The 23,442-nt window shown below is 40.5% G+C and overlaps 1 protein-coding gene across 1 annotated transcript in view; it reads left to right on the plus strand.

Moving 5' to 3' along the window:
• Positions 1-5,393: 5,393 nt before the first annotated feature.
• Positions 5,394-23,442, plus strand: part of INPP4B (inositol polyphosphate-4-phosphatase type II B) — a 315,266-nt gene continuing 297,217 nt past the window's right edge. The window contains exon 1 of the mRNA XM_042051970.1: positions 5,394-5,793. The gene's annotated coding sequence lies outside the window, so the exon portion shown is untranslated. The remainder of the gene's footprint in view (positions 5,794-23,442) is intronic.

A 23,442-nucleotide genomic window follows, 5' to 3' on the forward strand; every position in this document is an offset into this window, starting at 1 on the left:
AAATCTTGTCAGCAAGCAGGGAACCATGTATTGCTTCCATTTCAGCCTGTCTGATGACTTTATTGTTTTAGACAGTAAACTAACTGCTGGCTTGCCCTTTCACCTTCTGTCCCAAACAAGTATTGCCGAAAGATATTGAAGTGGTTTTGCCTTGTGAGATAAAATTGAGCAGTGTGATTTTTTGGCAGAGGTTAAGTGTCCAATGTCAAGTAACAGGGCATTTGGCCTGAAAAATGGCATCCAGTACTAGTAGACCTAATAAAACTATGGCTTCTGCCCTGAGCATAGGTCAGTAAAAGACCCCTGAAGTCTACAGAGTTTGTACTAATGGAACTGATCCAATGATTTAACCATTTATCTTGACTCTTTTAAGCCTTGCATGCTGTCTAGTCATTTATACTGGTACAAAGTGAGCAGAAAATGAAATTAAAACTCCATCTCTCTGGGGTTTTTTGTTTGTTTGTGTTTTGGTTTTGTTTTGTTTTTGTTTTTGGGAAGTTTTTTTTAAGCTGCAGCCCCTCAGTATTTAGTACGAGATCTGCATATGTCTGTTTTACCTGGCAAATCTGATTGAGATTTGGCTTGGGCATACAGCTGCACTGTTATCAAAGTGGCCAGAGAACATGATACAGTGGTTACACAAGCTTTAAGAGATGATACCTCACATGGAAGCTATTACCATATAGTCTCTCCATTAAAATGTTTTGAACAGTAGAGAAGGCTTATGCTGTTCAGCATTTTGCGTCATACGAATATTTCCAAGTTCGTGTTAGTGATAAAATCACATTTTCTGTCCTTTAGAACTCTGCTTCTTGTCCCTTGGTTTTACATGAAACTTTGCACCGCAGCAAATGTTGAAACTGAGAGAAAATGCTATTGAAGAAAAGAACAATAATAGTGTAATAATGCTTTGTCTATGATTTCTATGACTGCCTTTTTCCTAGCAGTGGGGCAAAAGAGAAATTACTGCTCAGATTGATGAGAAATAGTTGCATGTTATATCCAGTGCACAGAAAAACATCAGGGTTACTTTGTTACAATCATTCCCTACTTGTACAACAAACACAGTAAATATTGCCAAAATATAAGGAAAGCAAATCCATCTGCCTTTCAGCAGGAGGTGCAGTCTGTGCAGCATAAGACATCATTTTGGTTTGGGGTTTTTTATTATTTGCACTACCCCCCCCCCCCTTTCATTTAGTACACAGTGTGATACATTCTCTGCAGGGCTTTCTCCAGCAGTTCTGTATTGGTTTTCCTCCATGTCTTTTGATGAAAATTCTGTGACCACTTCAGATGACTGAGGAAGTGTTTACCTTTGACATTGCTTTCTTCTGTATTTGGTAGTATGGGATTTGTCTCAGTTAGTTTCACCTCCATATTATTACTTACACAGCTCTTCCTCTGGTGGGTGTTGATCCTGCAAGTTGTTTGATGCTGGCAGTGGCCTGCACAGGCCTCAGTGGAGCCACTGGTACAACCTATTGCCCACACAGAACAACCTGCAAAATCAAGGCTTCAATTTGTTCAGTAAGTCATGGTTTACCATTCCCCTGCAGAACCTAGGTCATCATCTTCTTGCTTCTTCTACTGTCATTCTGCATTCTGCATTGTATGTATATGTAGCTGTATTGCAATATGTATGTTTGGTATAAATTGCAATATTTAGGTTAGCAGGGTAGCTTTTTGGCACACCTCCACCATCAGCGTACGTAACAAGGTGTGAGGTACTGAGAGCCAAACTGTAGTTTACGGTCACTGAGTCTGTTTGTTGAGAGCCTGACATAGTGCACAGATTTCAATTTTGTGCAGTAATCTACGGTGACACTGTTGTGCAGGAAGCCCTACCAGTCAAGTTCAGTCCTGCTAGGATGTGGTTTTTGCTGATTTTTGCTTAGTGCTTTAGGTTTATTTTCAGTGTCAGAAACATCCTTTGGTTTCAGGCAGGGTTGTTGGTTCCACCAGGAGATTGACTTTAGGGGGTGGGAGTGATCATGCAGTGATGGAGGAAATGTTTATGCTTTCATTAGGATTTAATTTTTGATTCCCTGGTTCTTTGCAGTTAAAAAGCTGGTATAAATTCAGCAAATTTTGCTGTATTGTGGTTAGTATGAAGAAGCAATGCAATTACCCCATGCAGTCATTCATACCAACTGTCCGGAGAATGAACAGCCTTGGATTTTTACCCTAGCTGTGCCTTCAGATATATTTCATTGCTTGGGAATACAGAATGCTTTAGATCCTCTTCATCCCCTCTTTGATTCTGAACCTAAATTTAACTTCTCTGCCTGACACGGCCCTGCTTCCTAACAAGGTTAGCATGACAGCCCCAATTGTGTTTGGTGTCATTAAGTCCTTTCCCTTGGTAAAATGTTATATGGAACGCCAATCGAAGATAACAAAAAAAGAGCTTCCTGAAAACAATCCCTTTCTATCCATCAAAATGTACTCTGAGAAAAGGCCTATGACAATAAATATTTGCATTTCTTCTTGCTTAGACCTTTGCCTTTCCTTGAAGGTTTAGTAAATTCCTATCAACCTTGTTACTTCCCCCTGTGCTGGGAGACTTTGATTGGTATTTAGAGCTTCTCCAGCAGACAAGCTCTACTCCAGCTGCTGACAGGCCTTTAAATCCTACATCTTATCCTCATCCTGGAGTTTTTCAATGATTTATTGTTCTCTTTGATCCCAAGCCTTGGCCTGGAAATAGTAAACCTTGCTAGCCAGATTGCATCTGGTTAGTTGGATCTGGCTAGCAGAGTGGGGATATTCTCCAATAGCTCCATGTGTTGTCCCCTTAGGAAGTCTTAAGTCTGTCACAATTTAATTTCTTGTTTTCTCCCCGCCCCCCCGATCTCCGTATCCTCACCATTTTCCATTAAGCTAGAGACTCCTGATAAATATTTCATATTTTTAAGGTGGAATATAGGACATTATACATAGGAGTTGGGGAGATAGCAAAGTGGGAGATTTCAGAGCAATAAGGACATTGATTTGGAAAATGTTGGGAAATGTGGAAAGATATTAATAATAAAACTGCCATAATAAGGAGGTGTTTAATTTTTCTCCTTCTACCACGGATGTCTGTTAAAAGCTGGGCTTCAGATGCTACTTTCCATATACCAGAATGAGCTGAATTATACAGTCAAGTACTTTATTAGGTCAATGTCTTGTCTTCTAAAGGCTCAAATCTGCATTGCTTTTTTGAGAATACTTTTATAGCTTGCCTGAAGCTTTCTGATACATTTATTGTGGAGCACAGGTAGAGGTAGGCTAAAATTTTCAAGCCTGAATGGATGCAGTTAGACACCCTAAATCCATAGCTAGGCACTTAAGGAAATGTGATTTTCAGAGGTAGGGAGTATAGAAACACATTCAAAATAATTTTGAGCTCAGTATTTTTGAGCATTAGATACCTTTTTTTATGCTTAAGTGTATTTTCAAGCTCTGAAAATTTTGACTGCATGACAGAAAAGAGCTTTAGACTATATATCCATTTTAAAACATTTCAGAGTTGGATGAAACTCTGATTATCTAACATATTTTTTCCCATATTGACATAGGGCAGATTTCTGAACAGCCATATTACAGTAATATCTTGAGTCTTAACATAAGACCAATCTAAAAATCAGCCTTTTTCCTTCCTGTGGTCTGCAGTATGGCTGGCTATACAATAAAGTCTTGCCCAAGAAAAAGTGTTCTTCAAGACAACATTTTTGGTAACTGCTGTTAATAAAGTTCCATGCTATACATATTCAATGTTTTATTACTGAAAAAACTAAGCAGGGGCTCTCATTGCATTTCCTTCCAAATCTACACAGGATATCAATTTTACAGACTTGGTAACTCAGTTCTGAACTTATATAGGAGTTTGGGATTGCTTTCATTTGAAAAGCAGCCACATACTAAACCTCAATAGTACTTTGTTCTTAAGGGAGCACAGAGAAAGAAACAGCCTATGCAATTGAATTGGACATAGCCAAGTTTTGCAAGTTCCCTGTTCACCATCTAGATTGTCATTGGTGGCACCCTGAGTCTACTGCTACCAATTCCTGTGCCAGCAGGATCTTTCCTGATGTGTGTTACCCTGTGGAACATTAAAAATTGAACAAGGAAGATTGTGAAGAAACTCCTCTTGTGAGAAGCAAATTATTGTACATGAGAGATGCTCAAAGACTAATCTCTGAATTGAAAAGGTGGTTTAACTTCATTACGATGGTTTGTCGAGCCTTTTGCTGCAAACATTTATGCATGAGTAGCTTTACATTAGTGGGTATTTCCATCAAGCTAGATTTTTGTGTTTTACTTTATTTAGGTGTTTGGACAAGGTCAAATATCTCTTGTGCCTTCTCAGGGTTTCCCCTTCAGTTTTGTGTAGCTTCTAATGTTATTTGTTTAGCTCTCATCTTTGTGTCGCTGCTCCCAGCTTTGTATCTCTGTATCTCTGTTTTGACTTCAAGCTCTCAAAGCTGAATCAGTCTTGCTTTGCACAGATCATTGTCAGGCTTTGGGCTGGTGCCTTGTAGATGACTGCAGTTTTTACAACACAGGAAACACTAAATCCAACCCTGAAACAAATGATACTGAGTAGGCTAATGTAGCTATCTAATCTGTATTAACTTCAGTTGCTTGGAGAATGATGGTGTAGGAGTGAGTTATGCTGCTCAAATCCCAGATGGTGTCCTGCAATAATGCACAAGTAGTCTCAAAAGGATTGATTGAAGTTTCAAATACCAGAATTTATCTAACTACAAAAGAAGTAGATAAAAACCCCCTGGATTAAAAGAAGATTATTATCAAGTGAGTAACATGCTTTAGAAATTATTTGTCTTAATTCCTCTGTTGCCATACACACAAACCCAGTTTTCAGATGCCGTGGATCGAAGGCCGGGTGTATGGATGCCATTAGTACTTTCTGGAGCGGCAGCACCGGCCGGAGGCGAGGTGTAGCCCTCCCGCCTTCCTCCCTGACAGGACGAGGCATCCCTCATCGCCCACCCCCCAAAGTTTTGAGGCTGGAAGGCAGCCGGCTCGGCGGCTCCTAGGAGCCGCTTGCTTGCCTTCTAGGGGGATTCCGTTTCCAGCTCCGGGAGAGGGAAGGCACTAGCGTTTCCCACCGGTCCTGCCGCGTTCCCCTGAGCCACAGTGCCACGGGAGGTGCCGATGTGGAGCTTGCCAGCCCGGGCTGAGCTGGCGCCGGGGCCGCCGGGAGCGACCCCAGCCTCGTCCGACCGTCCCCTCGGGCCGGGCGAGCTCCCGTCACGGCCTCCCAGCCCGCGTTAGCCGGCAGAGGCGGCCGCGGCGGCCGGGCTCCCTCTGGGCGGCAGGAGGTGAATGGCAAGCGCCGGCTTCTCCCTCCCACACCCCAGTGTCGGTCTCGCCTCCTCCAGCAGCAGCAGTAGCGGGTCACCTCTGCGCGGCTGAGCCGAGCCGCGCCGCGCTGCCTGCTGGCCGCAGGGCTGCCGGGGAGGCGGCTGGCGGCTCCCCTCTACCTGCGGGGCCGCCGCCGGCTTGCGGTGACATTGGGAGGGGACTCCCGAGGGTGGCGCCGGGGGCAGGAGCGCCCGTGCCCAGCGCCAGCCGCACCTCGACCTCCCGGCGGCGGGGAGCGGGGCGGCGGGCGGGCTCGGCTCCGGCTGCCCAGGCGCGCAGCCCTTCATTTCCTCTCGCCGTCCGTCGCGCTGCTGGAGGCTCCGGACTATAAATAGCAGCTCGCCCGCCGCCGAGTGCCTCCCGCACGCAACTAGGGGAAAGTGCCGTGCCGGCCACCCCGCCGGCCCCGCTGCCGGACAGGTACTGCCGCTCGGGAGGGGTGCGGGGGCTCGTGCTGCTGGCCAGGGTTTTGTTTCCTTGTTTTCCCCGCGGGCTCCGGAGCGTCAGGAGAGATTAGAAGCCGAGAATCGGTTCTGGCAAAGTCCCTCCCTTTTATTCCCTTATCAAGTTTCTTAAGGTTACAGCCCGCCGAGCGCGCAGCCCTGGCAGCGGGAGAAGGCGCCCTCGCCGGGAGCCGCGGCCGCCGCTGGGCGAGGGTGATCCGGGCTGGAGTGCGCCGAGGGCGGCTGCCGCTCTCCCGCCGCCTCAGGGCCAGCGCTGAGGGAAGGAAGGTGGCCCGGCCGCCCTAGAGACCCGTGCCCGGCCCGCCACCGCCCTCTGGGGACCACCGGGCGTGCGGAAGGACCCGAGCTGCCGGGGCAGCTTCAGCTAGGACCCACCGGGGATCTCGCCTAGTTTCTCCCGACGGCGGCGGCGTTGCCCGCCGGGAGCCTGAATGCCGCCTGGGTCGCGGTGCCGGCCCCCCCGTGCAGCTGTGGCTGTGACCCTCCTGAAGGGGTAACGGGGGGTCTCGAGGACCTCATCTGCAAAGGTTTTGTGTCGCGTTCGAAAGTTGGGAATACTTGGGTGAGGCTAGCAACTTCTGTTGGTGACGTTAAGGGTTAATTTGGTGGAGTAATTGAGCTATAGGATCCCTATCCCCATCTTGCAAAGAGCAGCGTCTGCCGAGATGTAATGGAAACCACAAGAAAGGTATTACAGATAATTAAGTTGAGCAGAGTTGTAACTTGAAATTGAATCAGCCCGGAAAGGGGGTGGGGGGCTGGGGGATGATGTTCAATTTCTGATCTATAATCGAGTAGAGCTCTGTTTTCTTTTTCTGAAATGACACAGAGATTTTGAAGCATGGGTGGCAGAGCTTGGGACTACTAGTTTGGTCCCCAAAACTAACCCGGTACCTTATCCAAAAGAGAAATAATAGGATCAAGTCTTTGTGGAGCTATGTATTCATCTGATGCTTAATTATGTTTCCATTTATCTTCCTTGCCAGAAGAAATTTACTTGTGTATTTACCCATTAATGATGTGTTAAAATAGATATACTAAAATCAGGCCATACATATGCCATTTAAATCTGACTTTGAATCTCAAAGATGAGAATATTTTCAGTCCTTACTGGCTTACAGGCACTCTCTGTATGTAAATGATTTCTACACAGCAAGAATGATGGGGGGAATGTCTCTTTTTCGGTCTGTATCAAAGAAAGAGTATGTAAATAATTGGTTACTAACACAACTTCTATTCAGATAAGTATTTGTAAGTGTGAGAGCAGTCTTTAAAAAGGCAGTTTTCTAGTCACTTGATTATTTTCAATGTTGTTTCTATTTTACTTGATTAAATTTGAGCTAGCTTTAAAGCCCTGCAGTATCTCAGATTTTTTTGTTCTGTGAACCTGTATATTGGATGGGGTTTGAGTAAGTAAACCCTCATTGCTGTATCTATCCATGCAGGACTGAATGCTGTTTACTTCACACATATTGATAATTCCACTGAAATTAAGATACAAGTCACAAGATTAATATGAGCAGCAATTAGTCCTGTGAGATTTTTACAGCCCTGATGGCGTTAGTGACAGCATGTGGAAATGTTACTACTTCAAAGCCCTATTTTTGCTTTTTTCCCCTTCCGCTTTCTGACAGTTTCTACAGCACTTGAGATAAGATTAAATCTTCCTTTAAAATACATCTTTTCTTTTACTGGCTTTCTTGGACTGATTGAAGCTTCAAGTTCCAGTTCTCCATGGGTTCCTCAAACCTTGTAAGTGCGGCTGATCCCTCTTTTCCTCTGGTTTCTCTTTCTCTGGAGAGACTTATCCATGAGGCTGCTTTAGTTCTTTTTGATCAAAGAATTCTGTCTTCCTCAGCCTAAGGTGTATCAGTTTGAGCAGGTGTATCCAGGTGCCTCTTACATATCCTCCTTTGTGAGCGATAGTCTCCTTACCTTCTGATCTGACTGAAAGATTTCACAACCTTCACTTAGATGAAGGTTTTGTGAACCAAAAATGCAAGATTAATACTCTGCTTAGTGCCTGGAAGTCTACTGTACTGTAAGAAGAACATCCTGGGGGGCCCCCCCCCCCCCCCCCCCACAAACCACAGGAGTGGAAGACCTGCCTGGAGCATCAAAGTCAGCCTGTAGAGGACAGTGCTGCTGGCTGACAGTAATGAGTGGAGGCTGTGAGAGAGTCTGCAGGTGAAGTAATTGTTTGAATAGGCTAGGCCTAAATTCACCGTGAATTTTTTGAGAAAAAGCAGTGGGATTGATAGGTATGCTGAATTATTCAGCTTGTTAGGGATATATATTTTTAGCAGATGACTTCTGCAGATAAATATGAAAACAATACTTTTTGAATTTATGTAACAGATTTACAGCAGGAAGTAAGACAGCTTACTGAGACAAATCCAAACGTGGACAGTTACTCCCAACACTAAAGTTTCTTCAAGACTTCTGATGACTTGAGGTAGCATGCTTAAACACTTGGGCAGTTAACTACATGTCTCTCCCTAATTTATATTTTCATAACCCTTCTGTATGTCAAATGCTCTGACTGATGGAAAATTTTTAGGAAGGGCTAGTTTTGCTTGGCTTATTAAATATCTTGTATTACACTAATATTTTATTGTTATTATTGATGAATGGTGAGTGTTTATTACACTTTTGATAAAGGATTCTTTCTTTGAAGTAAGCTGGGCTGATTTAGCTCAAATTATAGGAAATATTTTTCCGTGGATTTTTAAATTTACTTGTAAATCTCACTTTGAGTGTCAGAACATGAGCTGGATGGAAGGCCGAAATGTTATTTGGGATGAGTTGGCCGCATCAGGCCTTGGATCTTATCTACTACTTACCCTGGGTTTAGGGGTCCTCCCCACAGTTCCTGATTTCACCTACAAACTTGGCAATCTCACTACAAATTTGTCCTGAGTTCTCCATCCCTTTATTTAGCAGCAGTCACAGCTGATTTTGCTCTTGCTGTCTTTTAAGTTGTTTTTTTAAGAGAATGCCTAATTCTTCCTTAACTCAGTCGGGCAAGGATTTGGTCAGTTAGCTTTTCAGGCTCTCCTGTCCTGGATAGTTGATATGTTACAGAAAACCTGAGGCAAACTGTGAAAGGCCAGCTGGATTGCACAAGGTTTGAGTGGGGCGCTGGACTTCTGCTCACAGATATCTTCACAGTGATACAGGATTTTAATTAAAAAGACTTGCTTGTCTTCATACCAAATCCATGCTGACAATTCTGAAGAGGGCTTAAGGTTTGTGGATTTAGGTATCCTGCTGTTTGGAAGGCTAGGCTTTTACTGCTTGCCAGAAGAGGAAAAAAAGTATGAACTACTGATGTAGACTCCTCTTGTCCATTTTTCCCATAATCTGCAAAGGGAGATTCAGTTGATTTGGCCAGGTCAATAGCAGGTCTTTTTGGGGAAGATTTTTTTCCCATTTTTTCTGTCATCATAAATTAACAAAATATGGGCAGAATCTCAAAAGAGCAAATCAGATTTAAGCAATCCATTCTACTATGAAAATTGCTGTTAGGAGACAGGATACGTTGTCTGTCTTCCAAGTCTTGTGTACCTTTTTGGCAAAGTATACTGAAATAACATACTGAAAAGTGAAGTGGACATCTTATGCTGTACATGGTATGCTTATTAATTTCTCTTGAGAGGGAGTGAATAGAACAAATTGTATCTGCTTATTCTGTAGGTTTCTCAAGTTTACAATGATAAAGTTTGCTTACATGTTTCAGTAATGGGTCTTGAATTGTTTGATCTCAGTGTTGTTGGTGTGACTTCTAAGAAATGTAGAGTCATTTCTGCTTCTCAAGTGTTATAGATCCAAGGTCTAAAGAACTTGCCACCATTCTGAATCCAAAGAGACTGGGCAGGAGTGTTCTGTTTACAGTTGCTTCAGCTCTGTCTCTGCACAGGAGGTTTAAAATTTGGTTTGGATGCTAAAAGGCTTTTTACCTCAGTCTAGCAAACTAAGCTTCTTCCTATTTGTCAGTGAATTTGCCCCGTAGGTTCCTTCAGACTGTTTTTAATGTTGAAGAAGGCTCTATTTAATGAAAATACATAAGAAAACACAAGCTAAAGGTGTTTACTTGACATAGTACTGTGTCAAAGTGTTAAATGTGATGGTGTTTATCAAGGTCACTTTGGCAGGCTGAGTTTGTGCTCTGTTGCTGGGTGTCATGGCACTAAAATTCAAATCCATCTGTGCTTGTTTGATGTATGTTTCTTGTTTTGTTGTGTGTCCTGTTTCTATGAAATGTCACCCTGTGACCCCAGTGAAAATTTATCCTGAGTACGTCAGTAAAGTCAGTCTGGGGAGCACTTCCTCTTAAACTTAACATATATGAATAACCGAACCACTTTCATTTGTATCAATTTCTTTCATTCTGTTATCTGTACTCTTGCCAATAGGAGTTTCTTGCTGCAAAAACACTAATTTGGCAAATAGAATGAAATCTCTTAATATGAGAAAGACCCTGTTTTTTAAAGTGACTGTGAGGTGGACATATAATGCACAATTGAGAGGAAGAAAATCTTGTGGGAAATAAGCTTTTATTGTATTTTTACGGTTGTTCAGGTACCACCAAGTCTGTGTATTGTTTGTTTAGTTATCCAGTGTGATCTTAACATATTATTGCAATGCTAGTAAGATGCATTAAACCCAGGGTGCATATTTCTGTTGTGAAAATGGCTCAGAAACATGAAAATGGGTGTAAAATCTCGGTGTTAAATGTGGCTTGGTATCTTGTGCATTTGTGCAAATGGAGCATTAAGCAGAATGCACCAACTCTGGTGGTGTACGGTGTTTCTGTAACAGCAGTAACAGGTTCTGTTTGCTTTGTGTAAGTGGCTGAAGAAAACAGCTGTCAGTAAAATGGAGTTTTCTGAAATGAAATAACTTTCTCTGCTATAGAAATGTAATTTTGGAATAATATCTTTATTGGGTTATTCCATCTTATTCTGTAAACAAGAACAGGGTTTGGTACACAGAGTAGGAGATACTGCATTTGACGTTCACAATAACGTCAGTCTGCTATTTTTATAGCTTTAAAAATATACTTTCAATTGATGAGAAGATCTTTAATTTTTCAAATTAATGATCTAGAAGTTGTAGTGTCTGAGAAGCGCCTCTTTGCTTTAGCCAAGCAAGTGTGTGGGTTGAGTATTTTTTTTCTCCCACTTCAAAAGGCAGCTATAGAGCTCCACTGGATCTGGAATTTCTGTATTACTGCCTGTCATGACACAGAACTTGGGTGGCTTTTGTAGAATGGCCATGTGGCATAGCCTCTCTACGTTAGCTGGAAATGAGAATTCCACAGTGTTGCCTCTGTGTGGAAAGCTGGTTGTAAAGCAAACTCCCCTGTAGTCCTGCACAGCATCTCTTTCCACAGGAGCACTGTGACCAGGATCATCAGGTGGTGGTCCAGTCATTGAACCTTGCAATAAAGACAGAGAATGCAAATGAGGAAGAAACACCTGGTGAAAAATAAAGTAAACATTGAAATCATCACTCTCAGTTTAGACCTGCAATTGAGAAATATTGTTCAATTTGATCTGCAGTTTCTATACAAGCACAGATGCTTAACTTGCATTAAATTTCACTCAGTGAATCTACATTAAACATTTTTCCAAATGGATCATATTTGATAATTGTTTAGCCATAGAGTTACAACAATTATGAATTACATATTTTTAACTCTAGGAATTTTTTGGGCTGTCCTGCTGTCAGTGCCAGATAACTTTAAGTACTGCTATTTTGTCTCAGCTGGCTAGTGTTGACTTTTTCTACTAGAAACTGATAGTTTCCAGGTAAGACAAACTAAAGTGATGGCTGCTATTTTTATGGAAGTTGTTTTGGTTTTGGATACCACAGATGCCAACAGTTGGAAGCTTGGAATGTACCGATACAGCCTACACTAGGTGGCAGTGTAAAATATGAAGAAGCCTGAAAACATTTGGAATTCTTTAGGAACCCCATAGAAGCTGCCACATTTATGGCTCATTTTGTAGATAAGCATGTTTTTACTGCATATTCTCCTGTTAGATGTGAGGTCACTTATTTTTCATGGTCCTAATTTGTCTTGACTTTACCGTCTTTGAATCAGAGAACATGTTTGGAGAGTTACTGTAAGATAGCTGGTATACTGAAAATTCAGTCTACGCTTTTATTGTGGTTAGCTGGCTTGTGTTTGTAGTTAGTTATTGGTTAGGAAAACCATACGTTGTTGAAAATGTTATGTGAGATGTATATTTCTTATCTGCAGGACAGAAATTGCCAACTGATAAAACAGTGGTGGATGAGACTTCATTTTAACATTTTATAGCTGTATTATAGACATTTATAATTTATCTAAGATGATGTAGTATGCATATACTGTTTTCAAAATAAAATTACTGGAATTGTACATAATCTGTTGTCAAATTGCAGGTACAGTTGGAGTTTATTGTCTTTCACTTAGAGAATGTATATATGTGTGAACTGAGATATATGTGTGTGTGTGTATATATATATATATATAAATATATATATATATATATATAACCCCCCCATTGCCCAGTTGCTGTGGATCTAAGTCTCCTTAAAAATGGTAGGATGTGTGAGCTTAAAAAGCTCAAATGCATCTTAATGTTCTTCAAGCATTGCAAGGGAGCTTAAGTGACAGTGGGAGTCAGGACAGTTGTCTGTGAGCAAAGTATATCCTTTGTTAGTAAAGGCTGGAGTCCTTTCAAAGTTTTCCTTCAGCAATGCCTGATGATACAAAAATTCTGATCAGGGTAGAGAAAATAACATTTACAGAAACCTTTAAATCCATTTCTGTGCCATCAAGATGCTATAGCCTAGAGATAGATTCCCTACTAAAACATATAAAGCAAGAGGGATCAGAGGACCCAGCCTGTGAAGGTTGTGTGCAGAGTTGCTGAACTGCTTTGTTATGTATTTGCAAGTGAAATGAGAAAGCAATTTGATGTAACACCGTGAAAGCTTTATGTTTTTTATAAATTGGATTTTCTCTCTCTGACAAAAATGAAAAGCCTGGTCACAATAGCTTCCTTGGAACTGTGTACTGCAAAAAGCAAAGCTGTCCACATGCTGAGGTTATTAAATGAATTTAGGCTGTCAAAATATACATGGAAATATATTTAGTACCTTGCACTAAAATTGATCAGTAATTAATCTGGTGGTAAATGAAGAAGACTGTGCATACATAAGGTATAAGTCAGGATATGCTGAATATGTTTGAAGAACGAACATTTTATAAAATCCCAACTTTTGATAATGAGTTCTTTTAAGCAGAAGACAGAAAAGCACTATGAAGCAGTGGGAGTGTTTAGTGAGGAAACACTTCCCCCTCCTTGCTTTTTGCTCATACTAGTATGCTTTTCACAGAAGAAAATGTTCAGTACCGTTGATACCTGTCATATCAGTATTTTGAAGATAATGTGAAAGATTTACCCGCAGAAAATTTAGATGGTCAAGTAAACCCATGCTTGGAGACTTACTGAATATATGTATGGGTCCTGGAGGGGCATTGTAAGTAGTGATCCTCTACATTTATGTAGTCTTTGGAAAATTCAGCCTTAACTTTTATCATTCATAGCTTTCAGCAAAGGAAACCGGGCATAAATCCTCCTTGGCAGCTCTGAATCTTAGTTGTTGCTTAAACTCCAACTGTTAATTGAGATACCCTGTCTCAGTTTGGATTGTTTTGGTTCAGCATTCACAGCTATTTTTGTTTGTTCGTTTTGACTGATATTAATTGAATGGCAAACTGTGGTAATCTTGCACAAAAGTAAAAGCATGCTAAGCACCAATATATTAAAAAAGAAGGGTTGTGGATGCCCATATTAATGTTAATAGGAATTGTCCTACAATTTGCAGCTGAATATTGATCTAAAGATGTGTGGGAACCTGACAGAGCAGATCCCTGACAAAAGCAGAATGTGAAAAGTCACTGACTGAGTCACAGGGTGAAAGGAATAGACACACTGAAACAAGATTAAAAAAGCTTATTTTAGACCTGGATAAAAAGTATTCCAGAAATAAACTGTCTGATCTGATGTCCAAAGATCTCACTTCCAACTATGATTATAAGGAAACTGAAATCCTTCGGTCCAGTTTGGGCCTGTGTCTTATAACCCATGCATGAAAACAGAAGGCATTACTGATGCTGATCTGGGAAGCAAAGTGGTGAATCCCAGCTTAAGCAAAGCAAACAGTCTCCAGATGTTCTGGGAACAAGTCACTTCTTACCTGAGCAGTGGGGACAAAAGGAAGTCAACCCATCTGGAATTCTCCACTTGTTTTTTCTACTAGAACCAAACCTTGGAGCCTTCTTCCATGTTGTAGCCTTTGTTGGCTACAATATTTAAATAAATCTGATATTCCACTAGGAAACATGCTACAATTGTTTCCATGTTAGTCTGAGAAGATACATTTATAACAATTATTTTAAACACCTAATTCATCCCTTGCTCTACTTGTTGAACAGCTTGTTAATGAGGTGTCCTAGAATCGTCTATGAATATTTATTAAGATTTATATCAAGAGTAAAATATAGAAAAACTGTACTCTTTTGCAAAAGAAAAATTCTGATTACGCTTTTTCAGTGCTCTGAAATTACCTTAACAATCAATTTCAGTGTGTTAAACAGAATTACATGCTTGGGAATTTTACCTGAAGCAGAGATCTGATGTTTATGGATATCTCTTTGGTTTTTTGTTTTTTTTTTTACCCTTATAGAAAAAGAGCAACTAGCTTTAGCCTCATGAACTATTCCAGATTTAGGGGTGGGGGGGACCTGAGGGGAAGGGCTAAAACACTGTAAACCATAAGCATAAAACATTTTGCCTATTTTAAATAAAATACTGATGAAGATCTAGCACATGTCTGTGTGAATTTGTCTTGGGAGATACTTTCTAAGTTCTGAAGAACATCAGCTTTGAGAATCTATTTTTGTGTTCTGGAAGAGCAATGACTCCCACTAAAGTTTGAAGGTTAAGGTAGAAATACTTCTATGGAATATGAAGTGCAAGAAGATATATTTTTAAGCAATTTTAAAAGACAATACCAGCCTGTCAGTTTTGACCCTAGTTTTTCTTTTCTGTATTTGGAACAGTGTTGCAGCTTTACACCCAGATGATTTGTTAGTTCTGCTGTAGTAAATAATTCAAAAGAGCCTTTGTTGCGTAGTCAGCAGTGTCACACATCTCTCACCTCCCCTAAGTGATGGAAGCAGATTCTGACCCCATTTGCAGTGCTGTAGGTTTGCTGAAGCTCAAGGAAGCACTTTGTAAGATCGTGGATTTTGGGTTTTGTTCTCTAAAAAGAAATAAAATATTGTTTTAAAGTTTCATTTTTAAATTTTATTAGTAATTTAGCCTCTCATATGTTGATTCTGGAAATGCACAGAAGGGACAAGATAGTAAGAGAAACCCAGGTGTGCTGATATTTTGGTAGGAAGTGTAGGTCTCATCTTGGAAGCACTCATTGGCCTGAGGGTCAGACTGGAATTTTGAATCCTTGAACAGGCAAGGTGAGACGTGCCTCTGTTGAATGGCAATGGGGAACTGGAGGAGAGCTGGTGTCTGCAGAGCAGGGCACCTCTGGTGAGCCATAAAAACTTCAGGGCTAATAGAAATTTGCCTACAAGATGGGAAAAGGAGTATGCCATAACCAGTCTCAGTATTGCAGTTTTCCTGAATCTTTAGCAATGAAGATAAGTCTTGGTGTGCTTGGCTACTTTCCATCTTACCTCAAAGTTTGTTTTGTTCCTGTTTGTGTTTAGAGAATTTCTGTGTCTATGAGGAGATAAGCTGGCTGCCTCTTTAGACTACAGTAAATTCTATTCTTACATACTGTTAAGCAGTCTGGGTTTTGCTTTTTAGTGAAAGGTGCATGTAATTGTTTTGGGTTTTTTTTTGGAACTTAATGAGAAGTGTACATTAGTGTCGAAAACTTGTAAAGCCTTTGTCACACTACAGCCAACTTGCCTGCTTGTCAGCAATCCTGGATTTTCCTCTTTCTTCATGCGTGGTTATCTTTCAGCTTGTTCTGTTTTGGTCCAAATAGTGTTGCTCCCATTCTAGCCCACTGAAAGATATTCATAGCTTTCAGACCTAGTTCTCATCACAGGCAGACCACTAACAGAATCAGACAGTGTTGAGGTGGGAGGTGCATGGAACTTGCCATGCTCTTCTCAGCAGAATTTTCTGCATCTGACAGGTGATGCAACCAAACAAACAAAATTCAGATCCGGTATGTCTGTAGGCAGCAGGTGTTTGTACGGGTAATGGACTGCAGTGGCTTGGGTAACTGAAAAAATAAAATAATTTGTACTATCTTGAAAATAGACACTGCCTTAATCCATCAACTTAAAAATTGCTGTATGTGAAGAAGGGGACAGTGTAAGTAAGTTCCTAAGATTGAACCAAGAAGACAGATGATTCTTCTTGTCTGCTGTGCCACATTAAAAAAAAAAGAAAAAAAAGCCTTAAAAGAATTACCAGGCAATGAGGAGATAATTAAACCACCAAGCACAGGGAATTTCATGGCCATTGTGGGTAAACAACTCTGGCTGCTCCAGGCAAAGGACCAACTTAATTAAAAACAATGGGAAAAAAAAAAAGGCTAAACCCAAAATTCTAATTTAGTTAACCCATTTACCAAAGAAATATATTGGAAACCCACTAGTTTTTCTACAGAAACTAACACTGTCTATAAATGCAATATTTTAGAAACTTTCTAAAATTTCTTTTAAAATGTACAAACAGCATGGGTTGCGAAAGTTGTGGGTTTAAAATATATTTCACGCTAATTTTCTGATACTTTTTTTCATCATGAAATATTTAATTTTTCACTTCTAAGTAAGGGGAAAGCTGAGATCTGTAGCAGGAATTGCTTTTTTTTTTCTGATTCTTGAAATATCCTTAGGGCAAGGAGAAGGACACACAGGAAGACAACCATATCCTGGGCTGCGTCCAAAGCACTGTGGGCAGCAGGTCAAGGGAGAGGATTCTGCCCCTCTGCTCTGCTCTGGTGAGATTCTGCCTGCAGTGCTGCATCCAGCTCTGGGGTCCTAGCATAAGAAGGATGTGGACCTGTTGGAACAAGTCCAGAGGAGGCCACAAAGATGGTCAGAGGGCTGGAGCACCTCTCCTATGAAGACAGGATGAGAAAGTTGGGGTTGTCTAACCTGGAGAAGAGAAGGCTTCCAGGGAGATCTTTACAGCATCCCAGAAGGTGCTGCAAGAGAGCTGAAGAGGGACCCTTGGGCAGGACAAGGGGTAATGAGTTAACACTGAAAGTGGGCAGGTTTAGATTAGATATTAAGAAAAAATTCTTTACTGTGAGGGTGGTAAGACATTGCCCAGAAAATCTGTATATGCCCCATCCCTGGAAGTTTTCAAGGCCTGACTGCATGGCACTTTGAGCCACCTGGTCTGAAGGAAGGTTTTCCTGCCCATGGCGGGGGGTTGGAAGGAGATGATCTTTAAGGTCACTTCTAACCCAAACGTTTCTGTGATTCTGCGACCATCTGTGCAATGAAGCAAACTCTGTTGCTCAGGTTATGCAGCGTATGGTGGTGTGGGTGCTGTCCTGGTCTGCAAGCCTTGTCTTGTCTGTTATTGAACCATTGTGGCTACAGCATTACCAGCTTAACGTCTCATTAGCACATGGGAAGCTTATGGAAATAGGAATTTCTGGGCTGGATTACCCAGGGAAACATTCAATGGCTCAAGTAAATATGGGTGTTTGTGTGAGTTTGAGACTGTGTTGAACCTTGAGCTGCCAAATCTAAAACTTTAAAATCAATGGCAACCTAAAAATTCAGGATGAATCAACATAATACTTTAAACCTTCAGTTTTCAAGAACATTTTTATTCGTACTTGGTATGCTAAATTGTTACAGGATATGGTATTTGCAAATAGTAGCATTACTTCATAAATTACTGCACTCTTACTGGCTTATGCAGATGCATTAGTCCCTTTACTGAAGCTGGGAGGGAAAAGAACAGAGTGCTCTTGTGTAAGTGGACGTATATAAAATGTGGTGCCAGAAGGGCAGCAAGGGAGAAAACAAAGGTGGTGGCCAGAGGTACCTGTCAAACCAAAAGGCAGAAATAAGCATTCTCATAGAAGCTTCTGCTGCTGTGCTTACGCAGAATTAAAGGTTTTCCTGCTGTGTCCAGTTGTACTACTACCTTGTGCCTCTCTGACATAATTTCGGAAATGTTTTGAGTCAGAGTATTGTGTATCCCCTTCTAGCTCAGTGGGGCAGTGATTCCTGATAACAGCAACTGAATTCAACTTCATATTATTGCAGGGCATAGTTGTCTAACAGATTTTGCAAGTAATTTTCCCATCTTACTTTTAGTTGTGGATTTAATATTTAACATGTGAGGATTCTTAATGTTAAGAGTAATATTAAGGAACATTAATATTTAATTCAGTGTCATAAGAAATAACGTACAGTCATTTTTTCATGAAATAGATATCTCTCATAGTTCCTTTGGAATTTTGGTGCTTCTTAATCACTGCTTAAGGGATAAGGCATAAAATCTTCCTTTGTATGTGACTGCCAGAAGTTAGATTACATTGGAACTAAATAAACACCAAATTGGAAGGAATTTAGATTAACATCCATATTTGTAGATTTTGAAATTACCTTAATCTGGAAAAAAAAGCTTGAAACTTGTCATCTGTGCCAGCACTACGTTAAGGTCTGCGTTGGCACAGTTGTTACTTCTGTGCTTCTCTGAGCTGGCACTTGGTGTTTTGCAGCTCTATTTTTCATTCATGGAAGTAGGACGTAGTGGAAGAGCTGTCTCCTTGGATGTGTGCTCTGAATTTGCAGGGCAGTTCGCTGGTCAGAGTAGGTGACTTCACTGGAACAGAAGGTTCAGATCAGATCAAGAAATTAACCTCAATTAAGGTCTTCAGCATTAAATCTGCATTATTATTAGAACCAGAACACATTGGTGGTTTTATTTGAAGTCTTGCTTTGAGTTATGGTTTGAATTTGAATTCTTTTTTTGAAGAATTTTTGGCAAGATTTCTTCTGTTTCCTCTGTGCCTCTGTCCCTGAGTGCAGAGGCACTTTTATGTGTGCTGTTAACTGCTCACCAGCCCAGTTTCCTGTTCTTCAGCTCAGTTGTAGTACAGGATCATTAAGAATTACTTAATGATCTGGTTAGGACTCTGTATTGCCATATACTGAAATATTTCTTTGTTCTTTGTGTATTTAAAAGTGGTAGTTTTCTGCCTTAATCTAAACTACAGTGTTATTCTTCACACTGAATGCAGGAGGTTTAATTACTTTCTTTGCAACAATAAAGTATGGCATTTCTGGCTGAAATAAGGAGGGGTTTTTTTGGTTGGTTGGTTTGTTTGTTTGTTTGTTTTTTTCTTTTTTTTTTAATAGTGGGATAGATGAAACTGTTTAAGAGTATTTTAGGGAATGTCTGCCTCAAACATGGTAAGGTACTGGGAAACTGGGAAAGATTTGGGAACAGACTGGTTTTGCTAGAGAATGATGATGTTGGAAATGGTGGAAATTAGTTTTATGGGAAGAAAGACTAGGAAGTTCCTGTAATGACAGCAGGGATAATTGAAGTAGGAGGTAGGTATGAAGGATTAGGAGGAAAATATTTAGGAGGAGAATATTTTATAAGGATTAAAAGAACAGTCACTGCAGGTGAAGTGACACTCTCTTGGTTCATTTTGCTGTCTTCATTGATTTCTTCCTCAGTTTTTGAGGCTTTTCTGTTAATAAGTTCTATTAATTCAGCAGCGAGAAAAAGAAAATGAAAGTTGGAATTGTAGTTGTGTATGTTGTTTCAGACTGAGGAAATCAAATAAAAAGTAACAAAGTTTATCTAAACTGTTTCATTGTATGTCTCCTCTGGGTAGTGAGGAGAGGGCAGCTGCAAGTCAGTCAACTGCACAAACCTTTGGGCAGTTGGAGAAAATCTTAGAGCAGAAAAATGAGAAATGACAGAAATGCTGGGAGAACAAGGGGAAAGATCCCAGTTCTGTATTTCCCCTAGTTTCTGCCTTTGTTTTCCTTTATAAAATTCAAGTGTATCTTATTCAGGGCATGACAGATAGCTGTTGTCTTTTTTTCTTTTTTGTTTGTTTTTTAAAGAAAAACACAAACAAAACCCCATCAATTGAATCTCAAAAGTAGTCCTTCACTTTCCAATAACATTCCTCTGCCTGTGTAGAAATGAATTTTGAATATAAAGTAAAACATTTTAAAATTGTGATATAGTTTATAAATAGAATGCAATTTTTTTGGGGTAGCCTACAAATTAGTTGCATGGCTATCAAAAATTGTGTGCAGGTCACAGTCAAAAATTAATTAAAAAATCCAACCGCTCTTCTCCATGTGAATGTAATTTTTCAGTCTAACACAGGAATAAATAATCTTAATTAAGCAATCTGAAAGAAAAAGGCAGAAGAGCATGCAAAGCCTCCCAGGTAGTATTGAGTTCTACCATATGAAATAGAAGAATGACGAATATTCTGTAATCAGCTGGTACAGGACAACAGTGTTTATTGTACTGGATGACTTGTCATCCAATAAAATTTTCTGAATGCTATCACTGAAGCACGTAATTTAGTAACAACAGAAGTGTCGTTCTCTCAAGTGCAGTGCTGAGCTGGAATCTGTGTCCATCCGCCAGCAGCCACTGCTGGACTGGTGTTCTTCACCCCTCAAAGCACAACCCAGCAGAAGCAACAAAGGAAGGGGCAGAATTGGTACTGTGGGATTGAATCCTCTGATGACATAAAAAGAGGCAAATTATTCTTTCCTAGCCAATGATCTAGGGATCAGAACATATTGTTGTATTTCTTTAACCACCTTTTATTTAGCTTTCTTCCTTTAGTTTAGTATGTAAATTGCTAGACAATTTTTTTTTTTTCTCAGCATCCATGGAAATGTAATAAAATGGCAGAGAATGCAGCTGTCAGTGGGAGCTGTGCTCATTTAAAGGCTGTGAAATTTGACCTCGAGCTAGGCCTCCTTGTATTTCCTTTCCTATGGATAAGGGATTTGATGGAAGTATTTTGGTATGATAGCATTTCAAAACTTTGACATATATTTAAATAGATACAGACTGCGTGCTTGAGTCTGTACTTAGCCTTTCACCTAACCTGAAGACTTACAAATGAAAACAAAACAAATGAACAAAGCATTTTCTAAAATCATCTTGAGTGATGCCTGCCATGTGAGGAAAACAGCAAAGCAGCTGCCAGACAGTATACGACCCAAAACCAGACAACCTCAGCTCTGGCCAGGTATGGCAAAGAGTTATAGTAAAACACGGTTACTGCAAAGCAGATAGTAGGAGGTAAACTATCCTTTTCTTCTTTTTTCTTTTGTATTTCAAATGCTCTGCTGTACAGCAAATAGACAGCATAAATGTTACTGATATATCTTAAGATATATGAAGTGTCCTAGAACTGTCTCCCGCCTCTGGTACATGGCAGCTGGTGACACAGCTGTCTTCTGTGACAAGTCAGCCTGGCACTGCTGCAGCCAGAGCAGGGTTACTGCAAAACCTGAGATATGTTTTGTCTGCAGGGCCCTTTTTCTCCTCACTAAATAGATGTCCCACCCTGATCATCCTCTCTGGAGTGCAAGACCAGAAGTACACTACTGGATTTTGGGACAGTGGAAGATTAAGCTGTTACATTTCTCTCTCCAGGCTCAATTGAGATTGCCCTAATTTACATCAGTTTTGAGCTGCTGCCTCGATCTCTGTGCTGTTCGGATTAGTCCAAGCATAAGGTGCTTTGGGTAAATTGCTTCTCTTATGCTCAGATTGGCTTTCAGCACCTCTTTCCTTGGGGTGAATGTAGGACCATTTTGGTGCTGAGAGTTTAATTTACTACCAGACACATTATGGATTCTTTTAAGGATTAGCCCAGAACAGAGAAGTGAAATGCTTAATTTTGATATTACTCCTCTCCTCCCTTCTCTTTGAAATGGTTCCAAACACTGTGCAAACAGATACTTGAACTACACATTGGTATGTGCCAGTTTTTCTGTTGCTGGATTTTATTCTTTATCTTTACTATGTTTAGGATAAAATGAAGCAGCCATTTAACAGAACTAAATAGCCACCATTAACGACAAAGAGAAGAATAGTATCTCTCTGAAACTGCACAGGAAATTCTAGGTATGTATCTGGGAGTTAGGTTTTGTCCAGGATGCCATAATTAATGCCCTTAGCGGAAGATAAGTCTCCATTGCTTACACTCATACATCAGCCATCTTGCATGTTCATCCCAGTGTCAGAGGGTGCTGTGCCCCTATAAAACAAGCACATTTTCACCTTTTTTTTTCTGGGTACCCAGAAGCCCCTTCTATCTTGGCACAGTGATGAGTTCCAAGAAAACTCTTAGACTGCCTATGTTGTGTGTTTGATCTCCTCACTTCTGAGAATAAATAATACACTACCCAATACACTCCTCAGATTTTGCTGCAGCAGTGGACAAAATACTTAACTCACAATTGTCGTTTTAAATATTTTTTTCAAATGGCTGTGAAATGGTTGCTCATCTGAACATCAATACTCTATTTAGAATGTTAATTCAACTAGGAAACATCCTCAGAATTAAACATTCACTTTTTCTTCAGATGGAATTTTAAAATTAAATTTGGCTGATTCCCCACAGTGTTTTTTGTGTCCTTGATCAATACTTAGGTATGAGATTTTTTTCTGCCGAAAATTTCATTAAGTTGATCAGTTGTTGCTTTCTGCTCCTTGATCCATTCTGCTCAGCTTGATTTTTGTTGGTGGTAGCAGCAGTGGAGCAGAAAAATGAATTACTGGTGCTGCCTGTCTCTTTACCAGAAGTGTTTGTTAGTTAGCTAATCCATTCTTCATATCCTTCCAGTCAGGACAACCTGTACAGAAATGGCTTTTTTCATCAAAGTCAGAGAACATACCATTTAGAGTACCATTTTCATCCTGAAAGTGGAAAATTACTTTCCTTCTGGGAGGCACAAGCATTCAGACACACTAATGTCTTTGCAACTTTAAAACCACCGCACAACTCCTTAGCAAAATAAATAAATCAAGCTGTCAGATTTATAATCTGTGTCCAAGAGTCTGAGTCTTCCAAGGCTCAACATATAGGACCAGAATTTTGTCCCTTTGAGATGAAAGTCCTGTGAGTAAGCAGAGGTCCCTGTTTCACAATTCATCAAGTAAATCATTGCCCTTTCTGATATGTCTGAAATGTTTACTCTACACATAAACCATGCATTGGCTGATTGAATGTGAAGACTCAGGATTTGGGATTTTTTGATTTTTTGATTTTTCCTAGTTGACCAGAATATCTGGGGTGGAGAACTAGGCTGTAAGAGAAGGAAAAGTGAAGCAGTGCAGTCACTGATGGCGTGAGCAGTCATTGAAAGGAAAAGCATTTGCAGGACCCCAGCACTAACATTCATCTATCTGTGATTTCCAGGCCTGTTTTATTTACCAAGGTTTTTAGGAATACAGAGCCACCTTGTAAAGAGCTCTCTCAGGAATGATTTATTTTGTTGCCAACAGGATGACACCAGTCTATAGTTAGCCATGTCTAG

The sequence above is a fragment of the Corvus kubaryi genome, unplaced genomic scaffold, assembly GCF_017639235.1.
Source record: "Corvus kubaryi isolate FWS band 111438036 unplaced genomic scaffold, C.kubaryi_AGA036_p1.0 77, whole genome shotgun sequence".
Classification (NCBI taxonomy): Eukaryota; Metazoa; Chordata; class Aves; order Passeriformes; family Corvidae; genus Corvus; species Corvus kubaryi.